This window comes from Siphateles boraxobius, unplaced genomic scaffold (assembly GCF_051911475.1).
Source record: "Siphateles boraxobius isolate OS27281-9 unplaced genomic scaffold, OSU_SipBor_1 61, whole genome shotgun sequence".
In the NCBI taxonomy this organism is placed as follows: Eukaryota; Metazoa; Chordata; class Actinopteri; order Cypriniformes; family Leuciscidae; genus Siphateles; species Siphateles boraxobius.
The window spans coordinates 10,329,435-10,350,327 of NW_027509188.1; the positions used below are offsets into that span (position 1 = coordinate 10,329,435).

Sequence of the window (20,893 nt, forward strand, 5' to 3'; positions counted from 1 at the left end):
TTTTGTACAAGGGAAGAAGATTTCCAAGACGCCAAACGAACTCTCTACAGATCCCTTCGTAAATCAAAACTTAGGAGAATATATAGGGAACATTGTGATAAATAAACAAATCCGAGAGAACAACAAAGCTCTGACGAACAAGTGATAGTTCCGGCCATCTTCACTCACACACCAACTTCAATTAAACTAAACAAAAAAATTAAGGACAACTTCTCAAGAACGTTTGGGAACACACAAAACATCACCATTATAGCGGCATACAAACGAAACCCCAACCTTAAAGATATCCTGATCAAAAGTTTCCCACTCGCATACCCACACATTTAATCTCTAAACCTAAAATCATCAGACAAACAGGGCAAACAAGGGCCTACTCCGCACCTACCCCTCAACAGTTCTAACTGTGTATATTCAATCGTGTTCAATAAATGCAATGTACAATATGTCGGACAAACAAAAAATTATATAAGAAGCCGACTACACCAACGCAAATACCTTACATTACATTTACTTGACGCTTTTATCCAAAGCGACTTACAATTACTACAATTATTACAATTACTTGCTCAAGGACACATTGGTGTCTCACAGTGGATTCGAACCCGGGTCTCTCACACCAAAGGCATGTGTCTTATCCACTGCGCCATCACCACCCCTATTCAAATACAATATTCAAGCATCCCCCAAAAATCCTAGGAGTCAAATACTGATCAAACATTTCCAAAGACACAGAGTTCAAAATGTACGCATCCAGGGAATTGAACATAATCCCCACTGGACAGACCAACAAAGGAGAAAAGTAGAATATATATTTTTTTGATACAATACCATACTTTAGACTAATAGATTGAACCAAACACCAAAACCATTACATGAACACTCTTCTCCCTTCCCAACCCCTCTTCCCCAAACAAATTCAGTCAAAACCCCAAAGAAAAAACACCAACACCACGAAGGCCCCTTAGAAAAGCCAAACCTGGAGGTAGTTTTAACATATCAAAGTAGACTACCAACCCCCAAACCACCCCTTTAAGTAATATTCTAATTTTCGGAGATACTGAATTTGGGATTTTCATTAGTTGTCAGTTTTAATCATCACAATTTAATGAAATGGACATTTGAAATATATCAGTCTGTATGTAATGAATGAATATAATATCCAAATTTTACTTTTTGAATGGAATTACTGAAATAAATCAACTTTTTGATGATATTCTAATTATATGACCCAGCACCTGTACTCTTTGGAAAGATATAAGGAGCTTCACCTATCTCACTGACCAGTTTACATGAGACTGTATTAAAGGGGTCATATATTGACATTTTTGTACAAGTTAATATGAATCTTTAGGGTCTAAATGAAAACTTTGTAATATAGTTTTATTAAAAATTATCATTAGTATTGTAAGAAAACACTAATTTTACATGGTCAAAAACAGCTCTGTTTTCAGCACGGCCGTTTCAGTGTATATGCCTTTAAATGATAATGAGCTTTGCTCACTCCGCCCCTCTGTTCTGTGGGGCGTTTGACACCACGCACGTGGAGTGTTGCCTTGACAACAGTTGAGGGTATATTTTGGAGAAAGAATGGCAGCGGGAGTCTCTGAGGACACATCTGTGCAACCGTATCAATTTGAACCGGAGTCGGACCCGGAATAAGATGACGCCCCGAAGAAGTTCGACAATTAAGGCTTGAACAGGACGTTTCTGAATGGTTGGTTAATGTAATGTCACTTTTATCTATTTTTGTAACTTATGTACTGGCAGGGTAACTTAGAGTAGTAAGACACAGACGCTATGTGTTTACTGATGTATAGGTTAGTTCGTTGACAGATTGATGTTGAAAACCTTTTTTTGGTAAACGTAGGTTGTCAGTGATGCGTAACGTTATCTCAGTGTTAGGTGCAACTGTCAGTGCTGAAACATTAACCATAACACGTTGTTCATTATAAACGTGGGATCATGAATTTTATTGAGAGAGTTGTAACGTTACATAGAAAACATGCCGTAATGTACCCTGAGTGTAAACCTTAGCCGCATTCATCGTGTAGCGTGCAAGCGATTTGCAAAGATTAATATTTAAAGGTTAATAAAACGTTACACTCACTTCTTCTGGAGGTGCAGCAGGAGCACGAATAGTTGGTACCGATTCTGTTTTAAGGACCAGCTTCTTAGCAAAACCAGATTTACACTGACACTCGTTTATAAAGCAGTCTGGTGAGAAATGATTAGCACAAACATAAAAGCATTTACGTAGATCGTTGGGAATATTCCCTTCAAAAATAAAACTCAGCCACTGCGTCTTCAGCAGTTCGGATTTAGGAACATTAAAATGACTGCTGTGTTTATTATTACACCCAAGAACAGAACACCACATTCGCTTAGACGCCATTCTGCTCCAGTGTATCAACAATGGCGGACTACGATGACAGCTCGCTCAGGGCGGGTCTGTGTTGAAACGCTGCTGTCAATTAACAATCGTGGGAGTGGCGTCCGTTTTATTGACGTCACAAAATCGAACGGCTCAATTTGAGGCAGGGGAAAACATATAAGGAGATGGATGGATTTTTATCATTATATATGATGGTTGTGTACAGGCACTGCCAACACACATTTCAGTACAATCAACTTGTAAAAGTTGCCCCTTTATATGACCCCTTTAAAAGGTGGTTTACAGAAGGAGCAATGGCGACACCCTCTGGCCAGACAAGGCTACTACACAATAGCGTCCGCACATGGTCTCCTGAGCACGATATTAACTCTGCTTATCTCAATTTTATAAACGTTACTACGTAACTTAGACATCAGAAGACTCACACCGGTTAACTTCTTATTTCCTGCAGTGTTTTACAGCATGAACATTGTTCTAACACTAGAAATCTCATTCATCACGCTGGGCACATGTTGATGCATGGTAACTCTACAATATAGAAACATAAACACAACAAAGTGACAGTCACTTACTTTTCGTCATTAACACATGGAATATTGGAAGCTGGATCATTCAGGAGGAACTAAAGAGGCTACTCAACACAGGTTGGGGAGAGTGGGGGCGGTTGCAACACTTTTTACATTTCCTTCAGTTTCTCAGCGACTGTTTGTATTAGAAAGACAAAAAATATATATATTAAACCCATATATGTCACCTACCTGCCCATACTGTTGCATCATGTGTACATATGATAATATGAAAGTAATTTGTAGGGGAGACCAGGGACAGTTGTAACACTTTTTGCAATTTTTAGCAATACATCAAAAACCATTTATACTGGAATAACCAATTTGTTATATTATAAACTTCAATCTGTCAACTGCTGAAACAATGTATTAAAGGGGTTTTATGAAATATCTACAGGTTGCAAAAGTAATTTTAATACAGTCTCTCCACTGTTACAACCGTCCCAGTGTACAGGGACGGTTGTAACACATGTCAGGGACGGTTGTAACATGTCTAAAATATAGGCTACATAATTAATTAATCATATAACCTACTCAAAATGGAAAATATTATTTATCAAGTCATGTTATTGTGACTATTCATTTCATATTCATTTCTCGAAAAAGAGGTGAAACCGTCAAATTATGATGCAAGAAAATGATTTAATGGGTAGAACATCTTCAAAAAGTTTAAACAGGAACTCAAACATCTCAACAACAGAGAGAGAGGGGGTGGGGGGCTCGTTAGGCCTAGTCCGAGTCACAGTTGTGGCAAGTGTAGAAATCCCTTCCATCTGTGCAGTCCTTGTGTGCCCAGGCTTTACAGGACCAGCACTGGAGCCAGACCTCCCCTGGCCTGGAGAAGCTTTCCAAGCACAAAACGCAGAAATCATTTTCATCATCAGATGACTCCTGAATTTTCTGCTTCTTTGGTTTAGATTTTTTGTTGCTTGCAAAATTCATTTTTCTTTAGGTGCAGACCTGCTTTTCTCAGCCTCCAGTTGTTTTTTCATGGGAGTATCTGTCAGGACAGCGGTTTCCCTTCTTTTCCTGCCCTTTGTCGTCTGCTTTCTTGGGCCAGCTTTTGGGTCTGGACGGATGGACACTGGTGAAAACGTTGTGTCCATAGCAGAGGATGATGGCTCAGGCTCAGGCTCAGGATTGGACACCACACATGGTGTGACAGGGGATGATGCTCTAAGTGGCATGGAGGATGCCACCGTTGCCACATTGGGTGAGGGAGTTGTAGAGGAAGATGGAACCTCTGGTGTCACTGCTGGCAGTGGGCGGTCTGTGACTAGGGATGGTGCACTGTCACTGAAAATATTCCTATTAAAAGGCCAAATTCCAGTGCATGCAAACACTGCCTGAATATTTGCCAGTGATGCAGCACAAGGAAGGGCAATCTTCACAATGCCTGGCAGATCATAAATGGTCATTGTCGCTCCTGGATGAGCTTTCATCCAGCTGTCACAGCAGTTGCATACAAGCCTCTTCAGTAGGGATGGGAATCGAGAACTGGTTCTTCTTCAGAACCGGTGCCCAGTGAACCAATTCCTTGGAACCGTTAGTATGCCTGCTTAACGATTCCGCTTATCGGTTCCACTTATCGGTTCCGCTCGTTGCAAATGTGTCATGACGTCACACACGCGCTGCCTTGTTTTGGTTCAGAACGCAGCAAACATGGCATCGAGGCAGAAGCGCTCTAAAGTTTGATTATATTTTACGCGAAAAGACTTAGAAAAGGGCTTAAATCAAACTTCATTCACGCACACATATATGAAACACTTGCATACACGTAGCCTATACTAAGTAGTCAAACATACATTTACACTGCTGAATGCTCAAACAAATACATATGAAATGCACAACGACACACCTATAGTCACTCACGCACATATACGCAAAATCTACACACACAAGATGCGCGGAACTCTCCAGGCACATAATATGAGACGCGCGCACACACACACACACTCAAACTCGCGCACATACTCAATGAGAGTATGACGGCGCCTCATAACAATACGGCCACTTGCAACACTTGTAAAATTTCCATTTCGTCAAAGGGGGGGAACTACCTCCAATATACAGAAACATTTGGCCACACACACAGCATGAACACAGACTGTAGTCCCATGAAACTTAAACTGGAATGTCACTGTTTCTGTCACTGCGACTTCACGAACAGGCAAACACGCGCACGCGCACGCATGCACACATCACTTTTGAAGTAAAATTGAAAATTGAGGATGCAGTGCATGTAATGCATCGAGATATCGAATTGAACTGAATCGATGACATGATAATCGTAATCGAACCGAACCGTGAGACCAATGTAGGTTCACACGTACCCCTAATACTCTGTGCTGTGTTAGCGAGTTAATAATAATTAACGAACAAATAAGTTAAGTTATAAGTTCAATAAGTTAATACAAACAAACAAATTTGTACTTATTCCCTCACCCAATGAGAATCGATAAGAGAATCGATAAGAAATCGAATCGATAAGCAATATCGATAATGGAATCGGAATCGTTAAATTCTTATCAATTCCCATCGGCCCATATACACTGCGATCCAAGGGCTGCAGCTTATGGGAACAGTGTGGGGGGAATGAGACGAGGACGATGCCATGGCTCCTGCAAAAATCAATCCCCTCCACAGAAAGGTGGGAGGTATGGTTGTCCAGGATTAGCAGCACTTTTGACTCCAGTGAGGACTTGGTGTGAGTCTGGAAGTGCTTGAGGAAAACCAAAAAGTCCTCTCCTTGCATCCAACCTTGCAATGTACATAGCATAGCCTACTCTAATACATATCTAGGCTACCTCCTTTGGGCTCAATCCATAATACAAATCAGCTGCCTGCAATAGGTAGTCTCTTAAGAGGAGCTCCTGCTCTAGTGTGAATACTCTTTTCGGAGTCCAGTATCCAACACTGGGAAGTGTCTTTGATTCCTGGCTCCTCTTCTTGTGAAATCGGTGCAGGGTCACATGGCAAATGCCATATGATTTGGCCACTCCCCTGACTGACTTTCCCTGTCTGATTTCATCGGAAGCCCTTTCCAGCACAGGAAATGGGACTCCCCTGTCTGTCTTCCTCTCCCTGATATTTGGCATGCTGTAAGCAATCACATGTTTCCACTGACTATTTTTATATAAAAAAAGATAAATTACCTTAAAATTTGATTTGATGACATTTTACATTTAATTTGCAATGCACAGTGCACATTTTACTTTTAATTTGCACATTAAACGGAAACTATGCAGTTTTTAAAATATAAATGAAACTTGGTTGGTAATACTGGGACGGTTGTAACGGGGCGTTACAACCGTCCCAGTATCACCAACCATGTTTTCATCTCATGTGAGCTAGCTTGACTGCTAGTTTGACACTTGTTAGCCATTTCCATTTTTAGCTTACAAAACAGTAATTCTAATAATACTTGTTTGAATTCATACAAATTTTATCTTATAACAGCATCCAAAAAAGTACATCAGAAAGAAAAGTAATTTTTTTACCTCAAAAACAACCTTTTGTCGATAACTCTGTCAGGAAGTTTCAAATGTGGCTCCCTTTTTGGAAAAAATGGAGGGAAACTAACTGAGCATGACCACTAGGTTGTTTCTGATTGGAGGAATTAAAAGTGTTACAACCGTCCCTTGTTACAATTGTCCCTGGTCTCCCCTACTTAAATGGACCCTGAAAAATGTTGCAACTGTCCTCATAGTTGGAACAGTACCGGGGGGTAGTTGCAACAGTCATTTAGATGTAATAAAACTCATACTTCTGCATAATTTTTCAAATCTTTTTTTAAATCTTTTTTTAGTTTATTTGAGACCAGAGTTCATCGGGTTAACTTATTAAAGTAAAAAACAAGTAGGCTACAAAAAATATAAAAGTTTACAACTGTAGTAACAAGCAGTAACAATTTGATTAACACCACTAAACTGATTATTTCATAGCATCAAGTATTCACAATTCCCCATCTGACTCACAATTGTGGCAAATGTAAATGGAACCACCATCAGTGCAGGCTTCATGAGCCCATGCCTTGCACTGCCAACATTGAAGCCACACCTCTTTCGGTCTGGAGTAGCTCTCCAAACATACAATGCAGAAATCTTCTTCTTTCTCAGAGTCACTGTCCTTCTCTGTATGCTTTTTCTTTACGGTTTTGGTTTGTTGAAACAAGCTAAGTGTGTTTTTTGTCAGTTTTCTCTTAACTTTTGTTGGATTTCTTTTAACTTTTGCTTTCTCCCTCTCCAAAGCCTCCTTTTCGGGGGTGTCTGTCAGAATGGCTGCTTTGCATTTTTTCCTACCATTTGCTTTTGTTATCTTCCGTGGTCCTGCTCTGGGATGAGGTCTAACTGTCTCAGGTGAGAACTCAGCTTGCACTGGAGGAACTGTAGTAGAAGCATAAGTCCCAGCTTGCACTGGAGGAACTGCAGTAGAAGCATAAGTCCCAGCTTGCACTGGAGGAACTGCAGAAGAAGCAGAAGGCCCAGCTTGCACTGGAGGAACTGCAGAAGAAGCAGAAGGCCCAGCTTGCACTGGAGGAACTGCAGAAGAAGCAGAAGGCCCAGCTTGCACTGGAGGAACGGCAGAAGAAGCAGAAGGCCCAGCTTGCACTGGAGGAACTGTAGTAGAAGCAGAAGTCCCAGCTTGCACTGGAGGAAGTGCAGAAGAAGCAGAAGGCCCAGCTTGCACTGGAGGAACTGCAGAAGAAGCAGAAGGCCCAGCTTGCACTGGAGGAACGGCAGAAGAAGCATAAGGCCCAGCTTGCACTGGAGGAACTGTAGTAGAAGCAGAAGTCCCAGCTTGCACTGGAGGAAGTGCAGAAGAAGCAGAAGGCCCAGCTTGCACTGGAGGAACTTTAGAAGAAGCAGAAGTCCCAGCCTGCTCTGGAAGAACTGGTGGTGGCGGCCAGTCTGTCACCAAAGATGGTGCAAAGTCACTGTCTTTGAATTTATCTCAGTTATAAGGCCAAATTCCAGTGCTGCTAAAGCCATTCTGCACATTGCCTGGTGTTCCAGCCAATGGGAGGGCCAACCTAACAATTCCAGGAATGTCGTAGATGGACATCGTCAGGCCTGGGTGACTTCTCATCCAGGTATCGCAAAATGTGTTGACATGACGTTTTAGCGGGCCATAAACGGTGCGATCCAGTGGCTGTAATTTGTGGGAGCAATGGGGTGGAAACGATAACATGACAATGCCATTTTCTCTGCAGAAATCTATTTCTCTTACAGAAAGATGGGAGGAATGATTATCAAGGATTAAGAGGAATTTGGAACCCAATGAGGCCCTCGTGTGGTGGTGGAAATGTTTAAGGAACTGAAGGAAATGGTCCTCCATCATCCGCCCTGATTTATTGGCGGTTCCAATGCATCCAGGCGGGCCATCGCGGATGAAATGGTCCTTGAAGTTAACCCGCGGGAATATGAACATGGGTGGAATCATGTTCCCTAATGCATTGCCTGCACATGCAACTGTTACCAGTGTTCCTCTCTCTCTGGAGGTTACTGCCCCCACCTGTCTGACGCCGCGCCCGGCAACAACATTTTCTGGTTCTTGGACAGTTGTGACCCCGGTCTCATCCATAGATGTCATTCCCTTCAAATTTGTTTTTGTCAAGCACATTGGCAAGATTGTCGTAAAACAAGGATACATTGTGACGGTTGAAGCTTGTGTTCCGTGTGAGACTGGTTGCTTGAGGGCACCGTATAGACAGACTGGGCTGTCTTTTCATGAACCCCATAAACCAGGCCAGGGAGCACTCATTCCAGGTCTCAGGGTAGGAGTACATGTAGTAGACAGCCAGTTGGAAGGTCAATCTACGAACCTGCGAAATGGATGGTAAATTAAAATGGGGTGGAATGGTAACTTCTCTTATCTTATTATTTCACAGTCTTATATAATTCTCCCTACCAGCCCTCCCTTTAAGCTTACACTCTGCTTAAATACCTTCCTCATGCTTAGGCCTACCTCTTTAGTGCTGAGACCGTAGAAAAGATCAGCTGCTCTTTTTAGGTATTGTGCCAGGCTATCTTCCTGTTGGACTGAGAAGATCCTCGGGGTCCAGTAACCTGTCCTCATCTCCTCTCCTTGACTTAGCCTCTCTCTCTTTATAAAGCGGTAGAGGGTTGTGTGGCAAATTGAATACTGTTTTGCCACAGACCTCACTGTCCTGCCATCATTGCTCACTACAGCAGCAGGTAAGGACAGAATAGGTAGAGGGACAACCCCAATCTGTTGTCCTTTTCCTGTCTCGTGGCATACTGAAAAAACAGAACAGAAAATGTAGGATACACTGCATACTAGTTTGACTTTTAAAAAAGCAATTTGCTGAAATACAAAGAGGAGACACCTGACTATTGAAATATGTTCTTTATCAAACCACTGAATTGCCTTTTATATAAATTTTATCTAATTGTCATTATTATTGTCATGAGGGACAGTTTCAACACCATGTGGGGACAGTTGCAAAAATGCGTTGCAACTGTCCCACCCCTGGCTGCCGTCTTAAAACTAGTGATGCTAGCCTAACACATTAGCTTAAACACATTGTACCTAAGTCTGTTAAGAGCTTAGAAACTGCATATTCAAACAATAAAACTATAAAAATCAATACTTAAACCGTTTAGACAGTATGACAAAAATGTAGTTGTAAAAAAAGTTACTTTTTTACCTTGAATTTCAGTTCTCCCATAAGGAAGTTTAACATGTGGCTGTTAACTTCTAGAAAGAAGGAGGGGCATACTGAGCATGTGCAGTAGGAATGTCATTACTTCAGCACATTCCTGATTGGAGAAATCAGCAATGTTGCAACTGCCACATGTTGCAACTGTCCCCACTCTCCCCTACGTGGGCTAAACTATGCTGTTGAACTTGAACACGTTTCAGTTCCCACTATAGCCAACACACTAGCTACACACTTCCTCTACCGTAACCACAGAAGAAGATTCTTCAAGCGGCAGGCACCCAGAAATGTCAGAGCTTTTAATACAAGTATATTCGTCAGAAGTTAACTGAACTTGCACGTGTGTTGTTGGTTTTGCGTGGTGATCCGATATACACCATCGAAGATGCTGTTAAGCCTTGAAATTTTCACAAAGTTGTCAAAGCTGTGAAAAAAGTGTCTGGTTTTGATGAAGAAAACAACTTTTACACACAGCACCAAGTCTTGCACTAAAAATAGGGCATTCTCTGCAGAAAATAGCTTACATAATTCACTGTAGGTCTTTGATGACAGAAAATGAGGGCTTGATCAAATCAACTGAAGCTTTCCTCCTTTAAGTGGTGTGAACTTGTATCACACTCTGCCCACACTTAGTGAGAAGAAATTCAACAAACCATGACATTGCCTTTGACCCAGGATCAGAGGTGGGTAGTAGTACATTTACTTTCTTACATTTACTTGAGTATTTTTTGGAAAAAATTTACTTTTAAGAGTAGATTTAAATGTGGGTACTTTAACTCGAGTATATTTCTAATGATAAAACTGTACTTTTACTTTGTTACGTTGGGCGACGTTCCTCTCGTTACTTTATAATGCAATGTTGTTAAATGCGTAGTTTATTCCAAGCGCGCTCTATCTTTTTTATGAGCATGAGCGATGCCTAATTCACAAATGAACCACTCTTTTGAGTCGATTCTGTTCAAAGACTTCATCAAACAAGTTGGCAGATCAGTCTAAATCGGTTCGCGAATCAGTTTGAATGATCTGTTCAGTTCCTCACGCACTGAATCCTCTGAAGCGCTTTCAATTCACACTCGACTCGGACTCGTAACAGGAAGATTTAAGAACATCAAGAGCTTTGGATGAAGTGGCCGTGGACCTACAGTCTAGTGAAAACAAATCTGCAAATGGATCATATTTTTGCCAGCGATGAAGATCTTTATTAGTTGAACATCTTCGTACGCTGTCTGTGAATGAATGATTCATTTCATTCAGGTAATACATTTTACAACCATACAGATTATTACGCCACGATAGCACTACTGCAAAGTATGACATTATCCGTTTTTTGGACATATACATAGTATATAATTTATAGGCTAACGTTACATTAAATAAGCTAACATTGTCCACAGTTTATGAAATGAACACCGCCATCCCGCGGTAACGTGTGTGTATTGCGCAGTGGCATGCAAATTCGACTTGAAAAATGCCTTTGCCTGCCTTAGACACAGTTAACCAGTTTAAACATGCTTGCAGAAATATACATTTGATTACATTTTGGAGAGCAGTCAGAAGAAGATCCGTCGATGTGCATTTGATCGTTGTTTGTGTTCAGATGTTCAGTAGCGGTCATGAGCATGAAGAGTTTTACTCTTTCTTCTCTGTGTCAGTAACTTTATTTCGACATCGTCTAATAATCCAAATGTAGTTGTATAAGTTACTATTATACAAACCAAAGGACAGGCAATGGTTTTCGGGCTACAGATGGCAGAAATAATGCTTATCTCTTCTGTTTTTGTTGCAAAGATAGCTAATTATCTAATTATGATATCTAATTATGATAATAATAGTAATTTAAATTAAAAATATCTAAATAATATATTATATATGTATAGGCCTATATGATCCAAAGTAACTAGTAACTAACTACTTGAGTAGTTTTTTCATTGGATACTTTTTACTCTTACTCAAGTAACTATTAAGATTATTACTTTTACTTGAGTATAGTTTTTGGATACTCTACCCACCTCTGCCCAGGATGTACAACTTCTTCACTCTCACCTGAAACAGTCTGCAAAGGCTGCCTTTGACAAACTGAAGAAAGAAGCATCTTCCCAAAGTTACGCTGACGTTGCAAAAAACACTCTTGCTCAGGCTATAGTTTTTAATCTAAGGCGTGCGGGGAAGGTGTCCAAAATGCGCTTGAAGAACTTCATTGAAAGAGACAAAAGCCCACTCCATGTTAATGTGTCCTTGGGATTAACCCAGTTTGAAAAGAAGCTCTGTGTGCACTTCACTCGAGTAGAAATCAGGGGCAAACGTGGACGAAAAGTGTCCATCCTCCTTACACCATACATGGTGGAATCCCTGAATCTATTAGTCAGCAGAAGAATGGGATGTGATGTGCAGGATGCCAATATCTTTCTCTTCGCTAGGCCAAAATGTTCAAGTTTCTACAGAGGTCAAGACAGCTTGAGACTTCATGCAGAAAAGTGTGGAGCTAAAAAAACAGAATATCTACGCTCAACACAGCTCAGGAAACATGTTGCAACCCTTTCACAAATTTTAAACCTCAAAGACAATGGAGTTGTCAGGTGATCAGGTGGCTGACTTTCTTGGACATGATATACGCCCCAATTACCACCGTGGAGGGCTTTGAGCGGAAGGTCAGCCGATTTCTGCGCAGGTGGCTGGGCCTGCCACGGAGCCTAAGCAGCGTTGCTTTCTTTGGCCATAAAACCAAGCTACAGCTTCCCTTTAGCAGTCTGGCAGAGGAGTTCAAGGTCACCCGAGCCAGAGAAGTCCTGCTCTACCGAGACTCAGTTGACACCAAGGTCTCTTCAGCAGGGGTAGAGGTCAGAACAGGAAGGAAGTGGCGCGCCCAGGATGCAGTGGAACGGGCGGAGGCAAGGCTGCGACATAGCACCCTGGTGGGTACGGTGGCTACTGGGCGGGCCGGGCTTGGTAGCAATCCCAAGCCATGCTACAGCAAAGCCAGAGGAAAGGAGAAGCGGAAGCTTATCCAGGAGGAGGTACGAGCCGAGGTTGAGGAAGCTCGCTTCAGCAGAGTGGTGGGCATGTCCAAGCAGGGGGCCTGGACAAAGTGGGAGCAAACAGCTGGCCGTAAGATCACTTGGGCAGAACTCTGGAAGGCGGAACCACACCATTTCAAGTTCTTGGTCCAGTCAGTGTATGATGTCCTTCCTAGCCCTGCCAACCTGTTCACCTGGGGCCTGGTGGACTCACCTGCTTGCCAACTCTGCCAGAAAAGGGGATCATTAGAGCATATCCTCAGCTGCTGCTCAGAAGCCTTGGGAGATGGGCGTTATCGTTGGCGCCATGACCAGATCCTGAAGGCAGTAGCAGACGCCATCAGCACTGGCATTAACATTAGCAAGCAGCATCATCCAACCAAGTCTGCAATTGCCTTTGTTCGAGCAGGAAAGAAGCCTCAGCCCCCTAGAAAGACCCAAGGGGGCGTCCTCGCAACAGCAAGAGACTGGCACCTCCTGGTGGACCTGGGGACTCAATTGAGGTTCCCAGAAACCATTGCAGTTACATCACTACGACCGGACATGGTCTTGATGTCCGCAGCAAGTAAGCAGGTGGTGTTACTGGAACTAACGGTCCCCTGGGAAGATAGAATGGAGGAAGCCCAGGAAAGAAAGAGGGCCAAGTATGCTGATCTGGTAGCGGAGTGTCGGAGGAATGGGTGGAAGGCCCGCTGTGAGCCTGTTGAAGTGGGCTGTAGGGGCTTCGCAGGCCAGTCTCTACACCGGGTCCTGGGACTCTTAGGGATTTGCAGACTGCACAGGCAAAGAGCCATCAAGAACATCCTGGAAGCCGCTGAAAAGGCAGCACGGTGGCTCTGGTTAAGGAGGGGGGACGCGTGGCGTAGAGCGCTACCTGGACACAAGTCGGGGCTTGATCACCCCCGGCTGGGTCGCCCGGGTGAGGGTGTCTGATGTAAGACCCGAAACACCCTATGACCCCGGGAGTATCACTGACGATGTGTCCAGGTTGCACCACAAGGTGTATTCAAGTACGTGTCCACCGTGATCACTACAGACTGCTTGAGGCGACAATTCAGCTTGCGAAAATCTCAAAACTACTTTTAGCAATTGGACAAAGGTTGTCCTGTGAACATCCAGGGAAAGTCACTTGATGAGATTCAAATTTGAGGTATTTTGCATATCTATTGCAAAATGTGCCGTAGGTGTTTTTCCAATACCAATCCCAACATTTCCATACAAGAGTATTGCACTTAATTAAAGGATTAGTTCACCTCAAAATGAAAATTTCCTAATAATTTACTCACCCCAATGGCATCCAAGATATCCATGTCTTTCTTTCCTCAGTGGAAGAGAAAATAAGTTTTTTGAGGAAAACATTTCTAGATTTTTCTTCGAATACTGGACTTCACTGGCAACCAACGTTTTGAAGTCCAAATCAATGCAGTTTTAAAGGTCTTTGAAGTGCTTCAACTGGCTGTGAACAATCGCAGCTGAGGAAGAGGGTCTTATCTAGCGAAACGATAGGTAATTTAAAAAAAAAAATATATATATATATATATATATATATATATATATATATATATATATATACTTATTTGTATAATTGTTCGTCTTGTGCTGGTCTGCGACGCGCCAGGCATTACGTCATCACGTTGGAAAGGTCAAGTGGAAGTACCACCCCATTGTTTACAAGTGTGGAGGAGGAGGATCGTTCAAATTTTACTGTATGTTGATTGACATATTTATGTCTTTGTGTCAGTTTATTGTTTAAAATGGTCCTTTCGTGTCCGTATCCTGGATGTTTAAAACAATGGGGCGGTACTTCTGCCGATGTCCAGCTTGACCTTTTCAACGTGATGACGTAATGCCTGTAGCGTCGCAGACCAGCACAAGAAGAACAATTGTGGTTAAAAAGTATATCAATTTTTATTGTTTTTAGAAAATGACCGATTGTTTTTGCTAGATAAGACCCTTTTCCTCAGCTGGGATCGTGCAGAGCCCTTTGAAGCACTTTAAAGCCCTTTGAAACCGCATTGATTTGGACTTCAACAATTTGGCTATGTGTGGAGAAAAATCCTGAAATGTTTTCCTCAAAAAACGTAATTTCTTTTCCACGTGTGTTAGTGCAAAATGCAGCTGCTAGAGTTCTTACTAGATCAAGAAAATATGATCATATAACACCTATTTTATCATCTCTACACTGGTTACCTATTAAGTTACGTATCAATTACAAAGTATTCCTACTGACCTATAAAGCCCTAAATGGTTTAGCTCCTGTGTATTTAACAGACCTTCTATCGCCATACAATCCATCGCGCTCTTTAAGATCACTAAATTCGAGGCTTCTGGTCATTCCTAGGATATCTAAGTCCACTAAAGGAGGGAGGGCGTTCTCGCATTTAGCTCCTAAACTCTGGAATAGCCTTCCTGATATTGTACGAGACTCAGACTCGCTGTCCCAGTTTAAAACTAGATTAAAGACGCATCTCTTTAACCAAGCATTCACTTAATGCTTAACCTTTGATACTGCTGAATCAGTTCGAATGCATTAACATTATGAACATCAGCTATGCTAATTATTTCCCATCTGCCTTTCTGCTGTTATCTCGGGACGCTAGTCCCGAGGTAAATAGCATTCGTCAGCTCCAGTTTGTATCCAGCCTCTCACGGAGACTTCAGATGCCCCAACGCCTGTGAAGAGACGACTCGACGCCTGTGAAGAGACGACTCAAAGCCGGCGATATGTTATGCCATAAATTAATACTTGATTAACTAACTGTATTTTTCTATGTACATTTCCGAAATGCAATTTCTGTAAAGCTGCTTTGAGACAATGTGTATTGTGAAAAGCGCTATACAAATAAATTTGAATTGAATTGAATTGAATTGAAGAAAGAAAGACATGAACATCTTGGATGGCATTGGGGTGAGTAAATTATCAGGAAATTTTCATTTTGAGGTGAACTAATCCTTTAACGTTATGATTTCAGATCAGATCCAGTTGACTGATACTGAAGATGATGCAGATGACGAACCTGATGGCACCAGTTCATTTGGCAGACAAAATGAACTGTCAACATCAAAACAAGAAGCCTGCCATAATGGAGATAATTATAATGTATAATTTTTCTTTAGAGCATTAAAATAAGGTAGTGGTGTTCGGACTGAGAAGTATACCACAGTACTGTACCCAAGACTACCTGTAGGAGCTGTGATATAATTAGCGGGAATGTGAAAGCAACTTTGACTTGGGTCCATACTCATTTAGGAAGTAAAGTAACTTGCACAGGTTGTGTTGTGACTTGGGCCACTGTAAAAATGGGGTGTAACAGTTCAAATTACTCACGGTTTGGCTTTGTCAGTTTTAGGGTCATGGTTTCTGCATGGTTCGGTATGTACTATGTTCAGGGGAAAAAAGGACTACTGTCAAAAAAAAAACAAATACATTAAATAATCAAACTACAAGCAATAGCACAAATAAATCCAAATAAGTAAGGGATAATCCATGGCTAGCTGTGCATTAAACGATTTTAATGCACAACGTGGAGGCATTTTAACCATTATTTACAAATTAGCAAACCATATATTTTTTTGTGTAGTAATGTTATATTTCAGTGATTCACCATCTATCAAGTTAACTGAACGATATGAAACTAGTGTTACGGCGTCCAGTCTCCCTGATTCCACCATCTCTCAACCACGAGCGCCCTCTACTGAGTTCTAGTGTGTTGCATACTCTCCCATTAGTATGCATTATTTGCGCTGTGTTATGGTTTGTGGAGAGATGAACCCAATCGCAGACAGTATGCAATTAACACGGTTTTATTCAGACAAAACAGGGAAAACAAAACCCACGATGGGGCAAAACAAGGCTGGTGGGCAAAAACAAAAACTAACAACACTAGACTAAGCCTTGACAGATAACTAGACAAATAACTAACAACAGCAACAAGATCTGGATTTTACAAGACAGAGTTCTTCACAAGGTACTCACGGGAAGGTCTACACACAGGTAGTGATGTGACATTTGAAGCGAGCCGTCGGAGCTTGTGTCGAGCAAAAATGGGCGTGCCAGATGAAGCCGCGATTCGAGGCTTGTGTTGTTAACGTGAAAATCACGTGACTAATGACAAACGAGCCCTCGGTTTGTGTGGATACGTCATCGGTTCGGTTTGAGTGTCGTTTCCAGATAAAGGGGGTTCGAAACTCACGCCACCTTGTGGGTGTTGTCAGGAGTAGTAGAATCAGTTGTAGTAGTGTCAGCGAGTCAGAGAGTCAGAGTTAGAGAGTTGTTTCATCATCGTTATTGTGCAATATGTGTTAGGGCTGTATATTATTACATTATATCAGGTTATATTAGTTATAGTATATTGTTAGTATTAGTTATACTAGCTATATTATAGTATTGTTATATTAATTAGATAAGATTATTTGGATTGCTTTAGATTTTTGGATTTGGACTGGACTTCTTTTTGATTTGGATTGCCCTTTTGGAATTGTTTGCTTTTTGTGACCTCTTCCTTTTTCCTTGTAATGGAGCCTGCAAGAAAGAGGAAATCCTCCCCTGTCTGGGAGTTTTTTGAAATGGTTGCTCACAATAAGGTACAAACAAAATTTTTATTATTATTATTATTTTACTGTCCTGATATAATAATCCTCACTATATGGCTGTATTATATTTCATGTCTATTCATTTATGTTTCAAGGTGAAATGCTTGCTGTGCCTAAAGGAGCTGACATACAGTAATAACACCTCCTCCATGCTCAGGCATTATCAAGCACTGCACGAGCATGCACAAACTACTAACCATCCACACAGTATTCAAAGTAATTGATAATAATCATTAAAAAAAACATAATTTAAATAATGTTTTAGGCTCCTACAATACACCTGCATTTTATTTTATTATAGATTCCAAAAAAGAAATGGTAAATGAGGCCCTGGTGAACATGGTCATCAAGGACTCCCAACCCTTTTCCATTGTTGATGATGATGGGTTTAGGGAGCTCCTGCATGTGTTGGATCCCACTTACGTGATCCCAACTAGAAAGGTATGTGATTAATAATGTGGTTCATCATTATTTAAGAAGTTAAAAGTAAGAGTAACTGCATTTATTTTTATCCACAGGCTTTGAAGGTCATGGTTGATCATAAGTACAAGGAGGCTAAGGAGAAGGCTAGAGAGCAGTTGCAGAAAGTTCAGGCTATAAGCCTTACCTCTGACATGTGGACATCGCTAAACATGGATGCCTACCTAGCAGTAACTTGCCATTTTATAGATGACAATGACAAGCTCTGCACTATTTTACTAGGTGTACAGCATTTCCCTAAGAGCCATACTGCTGAGAACTTGGCTACTGGACATATCAAGCTCATGGAGGAGTGGGGCATAAAGGATAAAGTTAAGTGCCTGGTAACTGATAATGCAGCCAACATGATAGCATGTGTACGATCACTGAATGTTAGGCTTGCGATATGCATTGCACATGCACTAAACCTTATTGTGAGGAAATCTTTTGATGACATCAGTAGCTTCAACGACATTCGAACCAAATGTAGGAAACTTGTGACCTATTACACTCGCTGGAACAGCACTTATAACATGCTGGAACGTCTATATCATCTGAGAGAGCCAGTGGGGGCAGCCCTGGCCTCTCTAAAGACCGACATCACCCCTCCTACAGCCCTGGAGTATGAGGCAGTCCAGGATGCTTTACATGTTCTTGCCCCTTTCCGCCAGGCTACAGTAGAGCTTTCGGGAAAGAAAAGGGTGTTTGCCTCCAAAGTGATTCCTTTGATGAAGATGCTTAATCACGCTGTAACGAGTAAGCTAGAAGGCCTGAAGTCCAATCTAACAAGGCAGCTGGGTGACAGCCTTGTACGGAGGGTCAGGGAACAAGCAGTACAATTAGAATCAATAAGTGTGATGACCATACCCACGTTATTGGATCCCAGATTTTAAAAAAATAGGATTCTTAAGTCAAGGGAAACTGCAAGAAGGCGTATCAAGATTAAAAATGCGCTACTGTAATCAGAAGTTCTGGTCTCCATTCTGCTTCCACCAATACACCCCCAACTCAGCTGCCAGCCTCTTCAGAAGCAGGCCAATCCACAGACAACAGTAAGTAGTATATGTCTTTGTTGTGTGAATGTTCACATTAGTGATTAGTACAGTGAACCATTGTTAATGGAGTATTTTTTCTTTGTACCTCTATTATTAGGTGACCTTTGGCATCTGCTGGATAGAACGGTTGAACACAGTAAAAGGAGCTCAAGTGCAACAGCAGATGCTACTGTAGAAGTGGACCGATATTTATCTGAAGTGAATCTCACAAGATCTGAGGATCCACTGGTATATTGGGCTCAACATAAACATCAGTATCCTCATTTATACCAGCTGGCACTGGCATTTTTATGTTCACCTGCATCCTCTATTCCATGTGAAAGGATCTTTTCCAAGGCTGGAGAGGTTCTGTCCAAGAAGAGGAATCGTCTAAACCCCAACACATTTGAAAAAATTATGTTCCTCAATAAAAATAATTTTTAATCCTTCCTTCGTTCCTCTACGTCCCCAGTCCCATAAGCACAACACTGCACAAAAAATAGTAACAGTTCTATGCACAAAATCACCAGAAACAATTCTTAACCTTTACCACCCCACTGTACCACCCCTTCTGTTGCAATTTGCTTTATTACACTCCCTCCACCATAAGCACTGCACTCAACACAGTGTCACTTTTGTTGTTCATATTGTCACTATCCAAACCATTTATGAATAATTAATTAACTGTGTGTGTGTGTGTGTGTCTGTGTGTGACAGTTCACAGTGTGACAAGTAAATTCAGACAGAGAAATATACATATTTCATTTTATACCCAGGCAATGGACAAATGTCTGCTTAGGTCTTTTTATTATTGCAAATGAAAGGTTATTAAAAAAATAAAACAGAAGGGGGGGGGGGCTGGGGCTGGGGGGTATATGGACATCATAGGTCTGCTCAGGTCATTGTTTCAGAATTAATTAATTTGTCTGTTACTTCTTTGCACAGTAGCTAGGTGTCACTAGTGAGCAATGCTGAATGAAGCTTCGAGTAATGAACCTTTGGGTGAACCAATGGTCTGCAAGGTCTCAGTGGTTCAGGAAGCCTCATTTTGCCATCACTACACACAGGTATTGTATCACAGGATACACACACTGAGAATCACATTGAACCAGCACAAGACAGCAAACACAGGGGATTAAATAGAGAGACTAATGATAAAACAACAGGTGACACAGGTAAAGCACTAATGACAAAATGAGGATAACAAGGGGGCGGGGCAAGAGAACGAGACAACACAAGCACATGGCCCAAACACAAGGCCATGTGCTTGCACACAAAACACGGGTCTGTCATGATCCTGCCTCAAGACTAAAGAAAATCAAGGACACGAGGGCAGAATCATGACACGCTGTGATTAACCGTCAGTTGTTCTGTATCATTACTCATTTCTCAGCTTTTGCCTCATTAACTGAGCGTCCTGTGCGAAGTATTGTTTCACCCCATGTTTCATGTCCGAATGTTCTCTAGTTTCCTTGATTCACTGTGTTACCGAACCTAGCCTGCTACTAACCTCTCTGACTGTCTGCAGCCTGCCAAGTGACCATTGCCTGTACCTGGACTCTGATACTCGCCGCCAGCCCTGAACCTTGCCCGTCCTCGGTTATCCATCTGTCTGCAGCCCGTGCCGAACCAAGCCAGTCTCTTATCCTGAGTTCCAGCCCTTTCAAGCATATCTGCCTTGATTTACCCTTCTACTGGAATGCTTTATGTTTGCTTGAGACTGTTTATTAAATTGTTGCATATGGATCTGCCTCAGCCTTCTGATTTGTTACAGCTAGTAACTATGTTTAATTAGTGCTGGTTTTACAGTTATGCATTTCTAAAATAGTGTAATAAAGACAATTTGTCCCTCTGTTCTAAAGTGAAAGTTATATCCTCATTAATTATGTAGTTGTATTATAAGTCTATGGTTCTCTTTTCTATCTTTCTATCTTTTGTTTTGTGTATTTCAGTCAAAAAATTAACAAGTGCCATATAAGTGGAGTGTTGTTTCCTAAAACCATACTGGTGTGCATATAAACTATTATTCTTGTCCAAATGTTGAATTAATCTTGTGTAAACAAGTCTTCCAAGAACTTTGGACAGGGTTGGTAACACAGAAATTGGTCTATAATTGTTAAAAATAGCAGGGTCATCTTCTTTATAAACTGGAG

General features: G+C 41.6%; 2 long non-coding RNA genes across 2 annotated transcripts in view; both read left to right on the top strand.

The window, feature by feature from the left end:
• Positions 1-20,893, top strand: part of LOC143718418 (uncharacterized) — a 227,329-nt gene that overhangs the window by 35,844 nt on the left and 170,592 nt on the right. The gene's annotated exons all lie outside the window — the stretch shown is intronic.
• On the top strand, positions 18,669-19,189 carry LOC143718410 (uncharacterized). Its single transcript, XR_013196376.1, has 2 exons — positions 18,669-18,758; positions 18,859-19,189. It is a non-coding gene; the product is annotated as an uncharacterized LOC143718410 (long non-coding RNA).